The sequence below is a fragment of the Haliotis cracherodii genome, unplaced genomic scaffold (genome assembly GCF_022045235.1).
Source record: "Haliotis cracherodii isolate W230 unplaced genomic scaffold, xgHalCrac1.p SCAF_2, whole genome shotgun sequence".
Classification (NCBI taxonomy): domain Eukaryota; kingdom Metazoa; phylum Mollusca; class Gastropoda; order Lepetellida; family Haliotidae; genus Haliotis; species Haliotis cracherodii.
In genome coordinates this window covers 9,637,553-9,655,767 of record NW_027266275.1, presented here as the reverse complement: position 1 = coordinate 9,655,767, position 18,215 = coordinate 9,637,553, and the positions used below count along the sequence as shown (strand labels likewise).

Here is an 18,215-nt window from a genome sequence, read left to right as displayed (position 1 = left end):
AGTAAGTATTCAAAACTTGGTAAGTTGATGACGTATAGTATTCAAAACTTGGTAAGTTGATGACGTATAGTATTCAAAACTTGGTAAGTTGATGACGTATAGAATTCGAAACTTGGTAAGTATATGACTTAGGAGTGCGATAGCCTTTGAGGCGACAGTTGTACTATGGCGATGGTGCAGTAAAGACCGTTTTGATTGATGCGAAGTGTTTGTTGAGTTTGAGTCAATCGAAATTCTCAACAAGTGAGCATAATGACAGGCGGAGATACAACACTTGTATTCGATGAGGTCAACACACAAAAAAAATTCACTTTTATTTAATTCCGTACCCGAGCAGTTAAAAACAGTGGTCAGTCAAAACATGAAAAAGATGTCATGAAACATTGATTTGCAGTTTCTGTGACGCTAACACTTAGTAGTAGAATAGACATCATTTTAACAATGGGATATGATATCATTATCTTTCTTACTCAGCAGTTTCTTAAATGTTGGGTGGGTTTGACTTTAAGCATCGTTAAGCTCAATGGTATAAATATTTCACACTTTGGTTTAAACAGACAAGAGAAAACACAGAATTTGAAACCTTCCAATAGATGATATGAATAGGGAGCTAGGTTTGTTTGCTTTAACTTGAACATTTACTTCTTTAGTCATGACCACCGAGTCTCAAACATGTGTCGTCCTGGTGTCAGCGTGAGTCACTGAATACAAAGTCAGATATTTCACGACAGCATGCATCGTGTCAGTGGCCAAGAGCATGGCAAGAGCATGACAAGAGTACTGCTGTGTGGTGTCAGGCAACAAACATACACTTACTTTTTTATTCAAATTGTGTGAGTGACGGGTGCTGCAGGTTGGGCAGGACATATTTACCCTTTTCACAAATACCTTGTGTCATCACCGATATTCAGTGATCCATTCATATAATTTTCACATCTATTTTGCCTTAATGTCCAATGGCATCTGTCACAGCGGCTAATCGAGACATTTTTACATTTTTATCTTTATTTTCCAAGCTAAGACTAAACTTTGGCAAGATGCATTTCAACAATTTTTCAATAATGTCATAACTTACAAGCTTAGATGAATAAAGAAATCTCAAAGCAACTGCAAAGATACATTGCATTATTGCACTGAACAATTATCACTGATATCATAGCATTTTCTACAGTTCTTGTGGTAATGGTTACAGACAGTCTGTAAACTTATTGTTTCTTATATATTCATTTAATTGACATCAACAAGTATTTTCATTTATCCACAGATAGCACATACCTTTTTTGTCTGTTTATAATGCAAAAAAATATTTAAATCAATTATTAAGTGAAAAATAAAGAAAAACCATCTCAACTGGCTCTTTCCACCTTGTGGAAGCCGTTGTTGCTACCAAAGTATGATATTACTTATTGTCCATGTGTTTGTCGTTTGATACAGTTACGGGTGGACTGGTTGAACCAATGAAATCCAACATACAACAATACAACATACATCCAATCAAATGTCATAACACTAATGACAGCCAATCAAACACCATAACACAAAAGGTACATCCAATCAAATGTCATAACACTAGTGACAGCCAATCAAATGAAAGAAATTTTGACAAAAACTATATAAGAAAAATAGCTGAAATAGTATCATACGTCTCTCTTTCAACTTTACAAGTGACAGGATATTCCACTTCCAGAAGACAATAAGATTTATAAGTGATAGTCAGCTGATAATTCCCAGTAATTATACTTTCCTAGTATCACTTTCTGTGCCTTGGAGCAGTTTCCTTCCATCCTGAACGGCAACAGAAATAAACACTTATTGGCAGAATTTCTGTTGAAGTGGTAAAAATAGATACATCACATATTGTTTTCCCTAAAAATCTGATAGTTCCCTTAAAGGGTGAGGTAAAGACAGACTTCCTTCTATTTTAAAGTTTACATATTATTTGCAAACATATTTCACTAGTCCCTACAGTTTGTAGCTAGTCGTGCTTGACCCTGCCAAAAATGTTTACTTTGCCTATATTTTCTGTCAGTTTTATTCAGTTCCAATTTTAAGAAAAATTGAAAACTGGTTCAGGTTAATAGCCTTCATATGCTACCAGTCTATGAGGACTACCATGATTTGGTTTTCACTTGTCCTCAGCACAATTTAGTAGTCTCCGGCCAGCTGACAAGCAGGACTTTTCAAGGCTGAAGGTATTAACTTCAGTCGAAGAGAGTTGTCACTCTTCATAAGGACTGGCGTTAGTGTACAGCCAGGGAGATTTACAATGCATTTAATCAATCAGTGTTGTTTCTAGCCTCCATCAACCAAGGGTCCTTAGGGCCCCTTGGTGTCAATTAAGGGGGTCTTCCAAAATTTTGGAGGGCCTCATCCCAAATAAAGCAAAATTGATGATTTTTAAATGCGTATGTACTGTCCTTTCATTTTATGGTCTTAATTCAATAAAACATGGTATAAACTGCAATATAAACTTTTAATTCAAAAGAAATGTTTTCATGTGCATTTGTCACTTCTTCAGTTTAGCAGGCACCATGTTTGTCACTGCTGGCTATGACAGTATCTATTTAGAAACAATAAATCTGACTGATCGGAAAATAATATTCAGTGCAGTCCTGCTGTCGATAATTGTAAGCTTGCCTACGTTTGGTAAAATATATCACTATAGTAATCTCAAACATGGCGGACACATTTGGTTTAAAAAACATGCTGATGTTTGATTGTAATGTTTACTTATAATACACGATCTTTCGGATTAAAATTACATAGAGGTAAGTGAAGGTGAAAAGCTTTATGCACCCAGCCGGACGCGTTGTTGTATTTTAATTGCGTCATGCACAGAAATGTTGAGGGAATCCCGCAAGGCCGCAGTCACGGAACAACACTGTCAATTATTTTAGTATTTTCATATTGTTCCAATTCATCCAACGTCGGGCGAATTAAAATAAATATAAACATCAACATATATTTTCTGATTCTGGCTTAAAGCTCTGGTCAGTTGAATCCATAATAAGACTTGCCTCAGAACATTTGATTCATACAATCTAAACCAGTCTAAGAATAATTTTCTTCCTGTAGTTAGACAAGATATTATGAGTGAGTGAGTATGGTTTTACGCCGCTTTAGCAATATTCCAGCTACATTATTATGTCGGAGGACACCAGAAATGGGGTTCACACAGGTTACCCATGTGGGGAAGCAAACCCAGTTCTTGGTGTGACGAGCGACCACTTTAACCACAAGGCTACTCCAACGCCCCCAGAGATAATGTGTACATGCAAAGAAAGTATGAAGTACCCTTATCGCCAGCAGGGCTATCCCACTGCAGCCAAGGTATAGTCAACCATTACGAACCGGCTTACAATTGGTCTTCAGCAACCCATAAGAATAGGATTGAGCCACACTCGGCAATATTCCAGTCCGTAAAGGATCTGGACTAGAAAATCCAGTGGTTGACATCATGAGCATCAACCTAGACGATTGGGATACGATGACATGCATCAACCAAGTCAGCGAGCCTGACCATCCGATCCCGTTAGTCGCCTCTTACGACAAGCATAGTCGCCTTTTACAGCAAGCATATGGAGTCCAATGATAATCTTTATTATGTTTGTCGTAAGAGGCAATTAATGTAATCGGGTGGTCAAGCTCACTGACCTGGTTGATGCATGTCATTGTATCCCAATTGCGTAGATTGATGCTCATGATGTCAATCACGGGATTGTCTGGTCCAGACACGATTATTTACAGACCCCTGTCATATAGCTGGAATACTGCTGAGTGCAGCATTAAACAACAAACAAAGAAACAAACTCCACCACCTCTCTCTCCATTCATAGCTGTTCTCGGACTGAGGTGCAACTTAGAAATGTCCTAATCTGAAGGTTATCTAACTCTGTTCATTCTTGGGAAGGATGGATGGTTTATGATCACTAAGGGGCTTACACAAACAAAGTCGTGCAGAACCTAACTATTCTATTCTGAACTATTTCCTGTATAATATTTTTTGTGACCTCTAAATTCATTTCCTCCCCAACATCTGCTTAAAACTATGAAAAAGGGTAATACATCATTTACTCCCATCGATGTTGCAATGTTGAAATGATTAGCCACATCATAATGTGTTGCTATGGTAATAGGTACAGTGTAAGGCTGGGACGGGTAACTCGGGTACTCAGGTTGGGTAGGTACTGAGGAGGACCCGGGTACCCCCTTGACAACCCGGGCCTGTGGTTAGTTACGTGATATATTGTTTAATAGCAAAAATTATCTTGAACTCTATGGTTACACTACAAGTCACTAATGTTAACATTTCTGACTATGTACCCATTCCTCTGACTTTATGTTTGAATAAAGATTAAACTTTAGTCAACTTCAGTGAATGCATGATCAGATCGTATCATAAGTATATCTAAATACATTTTGCCAGGGCTACAGTCAAACTATTACCAATCGGACATTTTGTACCTATCTCTTGAGAGCTATAGTGGTACCCGGGTAGGGTCGGGTAATAGGGGTGTGGGTACCCGGTAGTAAATTTGGACTCGTCCCAGCCCCAGTACAGTTGATCTCACAGATATTTTGCTGTGGTTATAATCATGTAAAGTTGGCCCCACACACACTGCTGCAGTGATAGATACGTAAAGTTGATCTCACATATATTCTGCCATGGTGACATGTAAAGTTGGACCAAAATATGTGTTGTTATGGTGATAAGTAAAGTTGGTGCCACATACACGCTGCTACAGTGATAGATACGTAAAGTTGCTCTCACATATATGTTGCCATGGTGATACATAAAGTTGTCCCAATTACGTGTTGCTATGGTGATAAGTAAAGTTGGTTTCGCATAAGTGTTGCTACAGTGATACATACTTAAAGTTGCTCACCCATATATGTTGCCATGGTGATACATAAAGTTGGACCCAATTACGTGTTGCTATGGTGATAAGTAAAGTTGGTTTCGCATACATGTTGCTATTCATATACATGTCAAGCTTCAGGACTCAAAAGCATGGTGCAATAGCAAAGTTTCGGTATTCCCTGTACATGTATCATGTTGTATTAAAGTGCCAATGATTTGGCTAAAATGAAAATGGCACTGTTGAAACAACATCCTGTGCCACACGCAGAATTCACATTTTCAAAAAAAAAAGTGACTTTTATGATGTGAAGCCAGTGATAAATGTACTCCATACACATAAACTGGACAAACAGAAATAACCTATTTCATTTCAATTGAATGGCATTTCTTCCTTGTAACAAGAACAAAAGAGTACATCAAACTAATTTTTCAGTTCGGCATGGCGCACTGGAGAAAAAACTACTTTTCTAATCCTACAAAGCATGGTGATATACAAGTTTCACATGTATTTTTTAAGTCAGTGTTTTGTATTAACTGACAGTCATTGATTCCCTCTAGTGCATGTTTCATGATCATATTCCTTGTACAGCTGACAGCAACTTCCTGTGTTCACGTCCTGTTTCCTTTCTCATCCATGAAAAATAGGATATTAATATATAGGGCATTGTTGCTTTTCATCTAACAATGTAAAATTAATCTCTATAAAACTTATTGTGTCATAAATGAATACACGTCACTAGCTGTAAGATGAAATTCAAACGTAGAGCTGGGTTGGTACAATTAATGTATATTCTCTTCAAGAAGGCCGTTATGTTCCCCCGAGTCCCAACTGCAAAACTTAACAGGCAAAATGGTGTACATTTTCTGAGTTGGATGGCAACTAAAGTCATCCTGGCTTTTGAAATTTGCAATTGTTGAAATCCTGAAATAGGGTATTGGAGATATCTGGCTGACTTGAATTGCAATGTATATCATTTACATGGTATTATTGTCATTAAACACCCAGAATAAAAAAATACTGTTCAAAAGAACAATGTATACATAATCAAAATGATTATTATTATTGGTGGTGAGGTGAAATGGGGATTATCATTGCTGTGTGTGGGCGCGTGGGTGAGTGGGTGAGTGGCTGTTTATACTAGTACAGACAAACGCCGGTTTCATGTGTGGGTGTGGGTGGGTCTGAGAGAGAGACTCCTTGCTGATCAATCCTTGTTTTATCTATAGCTACTTAATGCCGACCGCCAGACAGCGTAACCACAAGTACCCTCCTATAAGATCTGTTCGTGTGATTCAGCTAGAGATCAAAGTACGACACTTCACTCTCCGGGCAGATATACTCCATCCACTAGACACCTGAGACGGTCTGAATTAAATTCCCATCATCACAACTGTTGAATGGGTACATCATCGTTCATGTGACGTAGTTTCAGTTAACACAAGTTTATGTTAACTTTTCCTGTTACGATTTTCGTATCTTCATATCTTTGTAAAAAAGATAAACCTTATAACATTTGGACTGGGAAAAGTATTTCTTCTGTAAAGTGTAGGACTCAACCATGTTTAAAACAGGCAGTCGTCTGAGGTGCCACAATTTGATGTGCAGAGCGGTGTCCGACCCTGTGTTCGAATCAGAGACTCGCCCTAGACCCGTTCCACAACGCGATCTTAGCCCCACGACGGTCGTAAGTCAATGTTAAAGAATGGGAGTTACGATCGACTTAGCCCTAAGATCACTTTGTAGAATGGGGCCCTGATTATATTTTTGGGTTTGTCAGCACCCTCCCCACAACTGGTTTCACACAGCGATGAAGCTGTGAGGGTCCACATCACAATGTGTTGATGCCGACACGGCGTGATGTAACTGGAATACTCTTAAAAGCAGAGTAAACAAAACTAACTCACCCAACAAACGATAACAACAAAAGCGGTATCATTGTTATCATACTAGAACCCGCTACAGCTGTCTGTGAGTAATCAACAGTTGGTCAGGAAAGTACTCACCATAGAAAACTGTAATCCCTCACTCCAAAGATCGACAAGCACTGTCACTGACAAATTATCATTTGTTGGGTGTTAGAAGGTGTTGACGAAGTCAGTTAGTGAAGTTTGTTAGACTCTGTCAATGGCCATCTCAGCAGCAGACGCTCAGTCATAACGTTCCTCGCCAAATAGCACCACTGAAAACACTACCCTGTTCGACTGAACGAGACCACTGTCAACTACAACAACAAACACAAGAAGGTGAAGTCCCTAAATTTCCACACGTGTGTCTCGCCTTGACAGATTTACTTCCGGAATCAACGAGCCAATCGTTTACACAGCCGCGGTAACACGGGCAAGTTTGTCGGACACGATTATCGTATGATGTCGGTATCAGCCGACTTGATAAGCCATCCCCTGATGATAGTGGATAAAGGAGTATTATGAATGTGAAACTGAGCCCTAGTTTTGTTAATCTGTATATAATACTGATATTGGCAGATATTAGACGCAGATAGAGGGTGGCTATAAATAGCTCGCATGTCACAGGGTGATAAATGGGGACTATATTGAGAATCTCACCCTCGTGTCTTTTGATATCAAATATATCGACACGAGTTGATAAAAGTGGGAAAACTTCCGAGGCTTACCGAGGATTTTTTCCACTTTTATCAACGAGTGTTGATATATTTGATATCAAAAGAAACGAGGGTGATATTTCATTTATCATCCAACATCATTCTTCCAACTTTTTCAGTTTGTAGGCAGTAATAAGCAGTGTCTCATGTGTAAAAAGTACTGCTAACAGCTTCAGCAGCAGAGCCATTAGTGATGTCATTTGATTGTGACGTCATGGTAACAATGACGTCACAATGGTCTGCAAAGCATTGTGATGCAATTTCATTGCAACGATATCTACAGTGTAGATATCGCTTGATCTCACCCAAGCGATATCTCCTGTGAGAGCCAGTTTTGGATGATAATACAGTTTATATACATCACAAGCAAGCTCAGTATATATTTCTGCAGCTAATATAAGTGTCCAAGCGTGTATGCTTTTAAAACATAATATTTAGATATATAAATACAATAGTTATTAAGACTACATTGATCCATCTTCCCGAGGCAAGTGAGTTCACTGACTATAAAAGTCGGACTTTCAAAGTCAGTTAACTCTCTTGCCTCGGGAAGATGACATTGATCGTAAAATGACACAGTAGCAGCCATTATATGACTGTACCTTTTAGGATGTGATCTTAATTGTTATATTATGGAGGAATACCGAACGACATGCGTGACTCGACAATATAAGCGTCATCCATTAACTTATTCTCTCAAATTTAGTATATTCGTCTGGTGCTTATCATTAATAATGTCACTGTCTTTCCATATTAGACGCTATGTCATAAAGCAATTTCTAGAAACTACCACACGATACAACATTCTTGACGTTAAAAAAAGACAAAAAGTACGGAGAACTTCTTTATTGTACAGTAATAGTGGCGTTTCGGTGATACATTCTGGTACGGTTGTCCTTGCTTGACAACGGTAGAAGGATCTATACCGAAAGGTCACTATTACAGTATGATAAAGAAGTTGTTATCCATAAATTTTTGTCTGCTTTGTCATCCGTCAACTTCTAAGAAATGCCGACCAACAATTCATTCTTGACGTTCATATCTACAAATATACATACCGACAAATTGTTTTCCTTCTTATACTCCACTCTTAAGTCCATTAGCTGTTTACAATCGGTAATTGCATCAAGTCAGTATTAAATTAGCAGCCACAAAAATAGTTGCCTCGCTGCAATCGGATTTATTCGCTGATACCAGCAGTCACAGTTTAGCTGCAGGCTGGGATCGTACAAACAAACGCAACATGTAAAGTTATGACGGTCTTATGCGTACAATCGACGCAATCATTCACGGGGCGGTATAATCCATCAGAAACCATCGCAAGCATCCATTACTTCATCCTATCTCACACATTCTACTCTTCTCTTTTTGTTCCGAAATTCCTAGACACTCTCCTTGCGTACTAATTAGCTTCGAGCCACTCTCCGCCGTGTTCCATGATGTTGATGACGCCGCAACTGTCGCTGATGTCACGTACAAGCGGCGTCCTCGAGGTCCGGCGTTCTGCTGCTGTCTGTTTATACAAAGTCACGTACAGCAGTTCTGTTTGTATCTGGACGGAGGTTGTACAATGTAGTCGTTTTACGGCGACAGCAGAGAGCAGAGGGTTAAGGGGGGTTGACCCTGAAATTGGTAATTCATCACCTTGATGGCATGCCTAGCGATGATGTCACGAGGATTCTGTGATGAATTGTTGGGGTTGGTGTCGTGCGACCCTGTGATGAATTGTTTCGGTTGATGCCATGTGACTCTGTGATGAATTGTTTGGGTAGAATTCACGTGGCAATTACGCAGAGACATTTTAATATATGTGTGCACGTGGATATACGTATGTATGCTGACTTGAGATAAATCAAATTACCGTAAATCACTGAACAGACGTCGTGGCTTCTATTTAATTCATAGACGTCTAACATTCGGCGTCTATCAAAGGCAAGTATCCTATTCAGGTAAACACTTTTAAGATTCATAAAGATGGGGCATGTCGTTTGAATAAAAAAAAAATCTCTTTAGAATGAGATGCTAGTGCTCGCTAGAGCTTGTGTAGCCAAAGCAAACACTAAGATCTCATTTTTTTAGATTGAATAAAACTTGTGTGGATTGCATTTTTTGATGATAACGGTTTTCGTTTCAGTATCACTTTACTTAGTACCTAAAGCAATATCTGTCTAGATGTTTTGACCCGGCGTCTTTTCGAAGCAGGGGTTTATTCATTTAGCAAGTCTCAGAACCGGCTTGAACTCAAGTCAGGCGTCTATTAAACTATTTACGGTAGTGTGAAATAGGTCTATCGGCCAGGAGAACAATGAAACCTCGTTACTCGAAGATAACCATTCATTGCATGTCGAGATATCCGTGTTTCGAGACATGACCGATTTATCGAGATGACGAAGTTCGAGTAAAAGAGGGTTCAATAAGACAATGCATCAGATTCTGTATGATGCCTTGACTCTTGTTATAAATTGATCGAAATATGTTGCGAAAATCTGGTCGAAATTCACGACATTATTTATAACAACATTCGAATCTGTTTCGAGGATTAGCAAAATAATTATTATCAATCTCCGAATACTCAAAATCCTCTTTAAACTGAAATGAATACATTCCTGGACAAGTCCATCTTCCCGAGGCAAGGGAGTCAACTATGTGGAAACTGGACTTTCATAGTCAGTTAATGCCCTTGCCTCGTGAAGATGGGACAGGTCACAACAAACACATTTGTAAGCGGTAGTATTCTTAAACAGCCCCTGATTCAGAGAGCCACATTTATATAATCTTTTTATCCCTGGGTATTCCTTGATAAAGGTACAAAAAATATCGCATTGTATATCTGTCCTGCTTTTTTTCAAAATCATGCAACCGAAAGTCAGAATTGTTTTGTTATATGTGACAAATAAACTCGAAAAGAAACTCGTTTATTCGAACTTTGATGTAAGGACCCAGATTCAGGGTGTGTGAGAAACGACGACCGAGAACACGAGGGTGTTTCATCATGTTATAAACGCAACAAGTTTCACACAGATCGATGAGCGGACAGGGATTAGGGAAACGGGTTCATTTTTCATTGCAAATACATGAAACGCGGACAGAGGACTTCGTTTTTCGACACGTTCAAAGAAAACAAAAACCTGACAGTTAAACGTAGTTTAGGAATGTGGAACTACTATGCTGGCACTGTAATCCTGTACCTTGTCCATGTGTACATCCTGTAGAGGCGAGAACAGGTTCACTGACCTGGCAACTATAATCACGATGTTTTGTAAAAGGAATAGTATCGAATATTGCGACACATGAACAGCATACTTATTTTTACTATTGAACCACGAATTCAAATGCTTCTACTACCACTGCTAACTGATACCCGAAGTACCACTGCTAAACTGATACCCGGACTACCACTGCTAAACTGATACCCCGACTACCACTGCTAAACTGATACCCGGACTACCACTGCTCAACTGATACCCAGACTACCACTGCTAAACTGATACCCGGAGTACCACTGCTAAACCAATACCAAGACTACCACTGCTAAACTGATACCCGGACTACCACTGCTAAACTGATACCCGGACTACCACTGCTAAACTGATACCCGGACTACCACTGCTAAACTGATACCCAGAGTACCACTGCTAAACTGATACCCGGACTACCACTGCTAAACTGATACCCGGACTACCACTGCTAAACCAATACCCGGACTACCACTGCTAAACTGATACCCGGACTACCACTGCTAAACTGATACCCGGACTACCACTGCTCAACTGATACCCGGACTACCACTGCTAAACTGATACCCAGACTACCACTGCTAAAGTGGTACTTCTACTACCACTGCTAAACTGATACCCGGACTACCACTGCTAAACTGATACCCGGAGTACCACTGCTAAACTGGTACTTCTACTACCACTGCTAAACTGATACCCAGACTAGCACTGCTAAACTGATACCCGGAGTATCACTGCTAAACTGATACCCAGACTAGCACTGCTAAACTGATACCCGGAGTACCACTGCTAAACTGATACCCGGAGTACCACTGCTAAACTGATACCCAGACTACCACTGCCAAACCGATACCCGGACTACCACTGCTAAACTGATACCCGGACTACCATTGCTAAACTGATACCCGGACTACCACTGCTAAACCAATACCCGGACTACCACTGCTAAACTGATACCCCGACTACCACTGCTAAACTGATACCCGGACTACCACTGCTCAACTGATACCCCGACTACCACTGCTAAACTGATACCCGGACTACCACTGCTCAACTGATACCCCAACTACCACTGCTAAACTGATACCCGGACTACCACTGCTAAACTGATACCCAGAGTACCACTGCTAAACTGGTACTTCTACTACCACTGCTAAACTGGTACTTCTACTTCCACTGCTAAACTGGTACTTCTACTACCACTGCTAAACTGGTACTTCTACTACCACTGCTAAACTGGTACTTCTACTTCCACTGCTAAACTGGTACTTCTACTACCACTGCTAAACTGGTACCCGGATTACCACTGCTTAACTGGTGCTTCTACTTCCACTGCTAATCTGGTACTTCTACTTCCACTGCTAAACAAGCACAATACAATTATACAACCGACGTTCAATGAGATTTACACCATGGATATGAGCAAACGTTTCCCTAAAATAAAATAGGCTTAAGAAGTTGTTGTATTGTTGTTTAACGCCGAACTCAGCAATATTCCAGATATATGACAGCGGCTTGGATCAGAGAAGTCAGTCACGGATCTTGTGAACAACTGTCCAGTCCTTTGGGTACGATGGCACTACATTTCTGGCCCCGTTCCACAAAGCGATCTTAGCACTAAGATTATCGTAACTCCCACTCTTTAGCATAGGATTACGACATTGGTAGTGTTAAGATTGCTTTGTGGAATGGGGCACTTACTTGGTTTGTTTGTTTATTGTTTAACGCCGCACTCAGCAATATTCAAGCTATATGACAGCGGTCTGTAAATAATCGAGTCTGGACCAGACAATCCAGTGATTGACATCATGAGCATCGATCCACGCAATTGGGATACGATGACATACATCAACCAAGCCAGCGAGCCTGACCACACGATCCCATTAGTCGCCTTTAACGATAAGCATGGGTTGCTGAAGACCTATTCTACCCCGGATCTTCACGGGTACCCTTGCTTACTGGCTTGGTTAACATATCACCTATCACCGATCCATCTAGTCGCCTCTACGCACAGCATAGGTTGCTGGGGGCCAATTCTAATCCTGAACCCCGACATGGAGACAGGTGTAGTACAGGGTAACATGTACCAGATCACATATTGCATACGAGGGCTGGTCAAAAGGCTCTAGTCAATGTAGTACATTGTTTGAGTGGTAAATTGCAAGTGTATTTGGTCTGTTGAATCCGTATGTATATTAATGACATCGAACTGAACGCGATAGGGGCCCCAAATTGACACAGAAATGGAGAAGAACCGAGCAGCCATCAAGATTTTGACTTCAGAGAAAAGTACTTCCTAAGAAATTCATGACCGCATGACACAAGTGTATGAGGATAAGCGTCTTAGCTATTCCACTGTTAAACGTTGGGCAGCTATGTTTAAGGCTAGGAGAACAAGTCCTGATGATGACCCTAGGTCTGGACGTCCCTCAGCTTTCATCAATGAGGATTCAATCAAGGAGATAGAACAACTGATACTGTCAGATAGACGTATTACCATTGCTGAACTTGAGGAAGACACAGGTCTAAGCCTCGGATCCATTGAAACTATCATCCATGAACATTTACATATGAATAACGTATCCGCTCGTTGGGTGCCAGATTATCTAAATTCTGATCTTAAGGATTAAAGAACTGACATTGCCAGAGAAAAAAAAGAGCTAATTGAGGAGGATGTCGCCAAATTCAAAAAGAGATTAGTAACAGATGATGAAAAATGGATCTACCACTATGATCCCGAGTCACAACTTGAATCCATGGAATGGCACCATTCCACTTCTCGGACGCCAGAGAAAGTCTTCAAGGTCAGTGAAAAACGTTAGGGCCACTGTATTCTTGGATACAAAAGGTGTGATCCTTGTTGATTACTTAGAAAGCCCAAAGACGATTACCGGTGCCTATGCTGATTTGCTTCATCGCCTGAGAGATTCTATCGAAGAATAGCGCCGAGGAATGCTGACTGCTGGAGTTCTACTACTTCTTGACTATGCCTCTTCTCACAGCTCTCGACTCGCAAAGTCTGCTGTGCGTCAATGTGGGTTGGAAGAGATTCCTAACCCTCCATACTGATTTCCACCTGTTTCCTAAACTGTAAGAACACTTTCGTAGTAAGCGCTATGACGACAACGATGACCACAAAGCTGCCGTCAATGGGTCTTTCAGGGTGGCTTCAGAAAGCCTCTTCCTGACTGGAATTGAAAAGCTTCACAATCGATGTGAGAAGTGTATTGAAAAGCTGAGAGACTATGTTGAAAAGTAAAATTTAAAACTCTTTCACAATTGTTGGTTTTGTTTGTTAGGCTTAGAACTTTTTGACCAGGCCTCGTACAACGAATATCATTAGGAGCTTCAGTGATTCACTCATTCACTGTACAGGTAACAGTATACTACCGTCATTATAAGTCAGTTCATGAAAGTAAGTATCCGTATTTTGAAGTTTTAATGGTAAATACAATTTGACTTTTGTTACAAAATCACTTTTTTTATCAAATATTCGTGTTATTATGAGACGACCTTAAGTGTCAGAGTAACACGAGTGTCAAGTGGGACATGGCTGTCACTTCACGTCGCTGAAACCAACTTTCTCAGTCTGTCATTAAAACAGTTATTTATTATTATGTATGAATTGTACAGTTAATTATGACTAACACCCTTCTAACACAGAGACAATATCCCAATGTCACACACACCGCTAATTACAACGTCTAGACGCAGGCTGAAGGCACACTACAGCACAGTCGCCCTTTAATGGACTTGACCCGCTGATCTTTGCCTTCTCCTATCTATGCCTGGATGTGACTGTGGTGGACATCAGTGTCATGTCATAGGTATCCGTCATACATGACAAGGAAGTGTTCTGGTGAAGATAAACAAAATCGAATAGATTGAAGAAGACACGTCCGTGATTTGGCAGGCAGCCAGACAATCTAAAATCGATCGTACTTGCATAAACATTCCAACACTCTTCGCCCGACGCACGATTTCATAAACATTCTTCCGTTGAGACATTGCTACCAGGAAGTACCTAAAATACCTTTAATAGCATAACTAACGAATCCTATTTCTGTGGGATAGTGTTACTAGGGTAATGAAATTTTCCTGGTAACCGTTTCTATGGAATAGTGATATATGTTGGTTATATACAAGTAATCCTTTGGTCGTGGCTATGATCACACCACAATGACAAGTGTTGGGTCGATGTGGTAGCTCGATATAAAATCATTACTTTTTTTTCATTACTTATGCCCATTAACTGCAAACAGAACAGACAATAGGTTGTATGTTGTTCATGTGACTATTGACGGTTTTCCTTGACATACATGTACGCACACAGCTTGTCGTGATGGCTGGCTGGCTGGGTTTGGTTTTTTTCATCCAAAGACCATTATGTTGACTACGACTCGTGTTTACACACTGCCGGGAAAAAGAATGTATATCAAAACGCTTCTCGGCTGAAAACAGTCCCCGAAACACTGCAAACGTTTAACGCCCAAACACAACTATGATACCCGTTTCAAATACATGTAATCGAATAACCATTTCTTTTTCTTTTCTTTTTTTACAACCATCAAACATGGGTGTATATCTTCTTTGCCAGGCAATTTACGCTGTATTAACTAGGGCTGGTTTAGATACGTTGTGTTGACTACGACTGGTGTAGATACGTTGTGTTGACTACGAATGGTTTAGATACGTTGTGTTGACTACGAATGGTTTAGATACGTTGTGTTGACTACGACTGGTGTAGATACGTTGTGTTGACTACGATGGTGTAGACACGTTGTGTTGACTGCGAATGGTTTAGATACGTTGTGTTGACTACGGCTGGTGTAGACATGTTGTGTTGACTACGAATGGTTTAGATACGTTGTGTTGACTACGGCTGGTGTAGACACGTTGTGTTGACTACGGATGGTTTAGATACGTTGTGTTGACTACGGCTGGTGTAGACACGTTGTGTTGACTACTATGGTGTAGACATGTTGTGTTGATTACGGCTGGTGTAGACACGTTGTGTTGACTAAGATGGTGTAGACACGTTGTGTAGACTACGACTGGTCTAGATACGTTGTGTTGACTACGATGGTGTAGACACGTTGTGTTGACTACGATGGTGTAGACACGTTGTGTAGACTACGACTGGTCTAGATACGTTGTGTTGACTACGATGGTGTAGACACGTTGTGTTGACTACGATGGTGTAGATACGTTGTGTTGACTACGATGGTGTAGACACGTTGTGTTGACTACGACTGGTGTAGACACGTTGTGTAGACTACGATGGTCTGGACACATTGTGCTTACTACGATGGTGTAGACACGTTGTGTTGACTACGATGGTGTAGACACGTTGTGTTGACTACGATGGTGTAGACACGTTGTGTTGACTAAGGCTGGTGTAGACACATTGTGCTTACTACTATGGTGTAGACACGTTGTGTTGACTACGATGGTGTAGACACGTTGTGTTGACAACGATGGTGTGGACACGTTGTGTTGACTACGATGGTGTAGACACGTTGTATTGACTACGATGGTGTAGACACGTTGTGTAGACTACGATTGTGTAGACACGTTGTGTTGACTACGATGGTGTAGACACGTTGTGTTGACTACGATGGTGTAGATACGTTGTGTTGACTACGACTGGTCTAGATACGTTGTGTTGACTACGACTGGTGTAGACACGTTGTGTTGACTACGATGGAGTAGACACGTTGTGTTGACAACGATGGTGTAGACACGTTGTGTTGACTACGACTGGTGCAGACACGTTGTTTTGACTACGATGGTGTAGACACGTTGTGTAGACTACGATGGTGTAGACACGTTGTGTAGACTACGATGGTGTAGACACGTTGTGTTGACTACGATGGTGTAGACACGTTGTTTTGACTACGATGGTGTAGACACGTTGTGTAGACTACGACTGGTCTAGACACATTGTGTAGACTACAAATGGTGTAGATACGTTGTGTTGACTATACGATTGGTGTAGACTCTTCGTCGTTATAGACGCAACCCCACATCTCCCTGTTGTTCCCAGCACAGTATTGTGACTGTGTCAATGGTTCGTGTCTTCCGGCTAGAGCCGAATGGATTGCTGGCACACATAGATAACGCTTTGTCACGTTTTTTCAATCTATATGAACCTGAAAAAAATAGCCTGGACATTTGTAAATTGTATGACATAATTTATCACCATGTTCCGTGTTGGAAACCGTATAGGTCTTTCAGATGTGAGCCATATCGAGACAGCAATGACCTTCAGCAATATACATTCACGGCACTCTTTTCACGGCCGAAATTGTTCCGTTATGTAATCTGAACTCGTAATCTGCATCGTGGGGTATATGTTCAAGTGGCACGAAAAATGATTTTAGTTTTTCAAACGTCTTGCTTACATGCTTTCATTGCAAATTTCTGCTATTATAGGTGGTGGTGAGGTGAAATGGGCTTTAACGTCGCGTCCAAGACTTTTGCACTTATCTAGCGACGTGCATGCCCGTGTGTGTGTGTGGCTGCTTGTACTAGTCCGGACTAATGCAGATTTATAGTGCTAGCTCACTTGAGATACACATGCCGCAGTTGAACATAAATACCCATCACAGACACAGTATACTGACTCCAAGCCGACCAGTCCTTGTTTTAGCCCCTTAATGCCGAGCGCCAGACAGGGCAACAACAAGTACCATCTTTTAACCTCATTATGTATGACGCGGCCAGGGATCGAACCCTAGACCTTCCGCTCTCCGGGCGGACGCTCTACCATAAGACCACGGAGGCGGTCAGCTATTATGGGTCTCACAACGTATCACTACTGGTGCACAGGACAGATCCATACGGCAACGTCACTTACGTGAAGGGGCCACCACGGCCACCTCTACAACTACGGCAAACCCAGGTTTGCGTAGGATATTAGCCTGGACAGGTAGGAACCGTTTACGCGCTGAAGGTATTCGAGCTTGACGACCAGTTCGAGGTGTCATTTTGACGGACCTGCATCGTCGGCTGCGTCGTCAATGTTACAGAGTAAAACCACAACTGCGATGGAGACATGTTTGGTTTGGTGACGAGTCACGTTTGATAGACGTGTTTTACAGACGTCGTGGGGAACGTTATGCACGAAACTGCATACAGGAAGTCGACAGATTTGGTGGTCGTAGTGTCATGATGTGGGCATCCACCTCCTACACTGGTAGAACAGACTTGGTGCAAGTTCTGGGGAATTTAACAGCACAACGTTACACGCATGAGATTCTTCGGCCACACGTCCTTCCCATTATACAACAAGCGAACGTCATTTTCCAACAAGACAACGCCCGATCTCACACGGCAAGACTGACAACAACCTTTTTCAGGAAGCACAACATGTACTGCCATGGCCCTCCAGATTTATTGGACGCACTGGATCAACGACTGCGAGAACGTCAGTAACAACCACGTCACGTCCACACGTCACAATTCGGGATCTGATTGCTTCTGTGGGACGACATT

The 18,215-nt window shown here is 41.1% G+C and overlaps 1 protein-coding gene across 4 annotated transcripts in view; it reads right to left on the bottom strand.

Annotated features, from left to right (window-relative positions):
• Positions 1-7,133, bottom strand: part of LOC139469748 (phosphoinositide 3-kinase adapter protein 1-like) — a 39,919-nt gene extending 32,786 nt beyond the window's left edge. For all 4 annotated transcript variants that reach the window (XM_071252018.1, XM_071252021.1, XM_071252019.1 and 1 more), the window contains exon 1: positions 6,866-7,133. The gene's annotated coding sequence lies outside the window, so the exon portion shown is untranslated. The remainder of the gene's footprint in view (positions 1-6,865) is intronic.
• Positions 7,134-18,215: the final 11,082 nt, after the last annotated feature.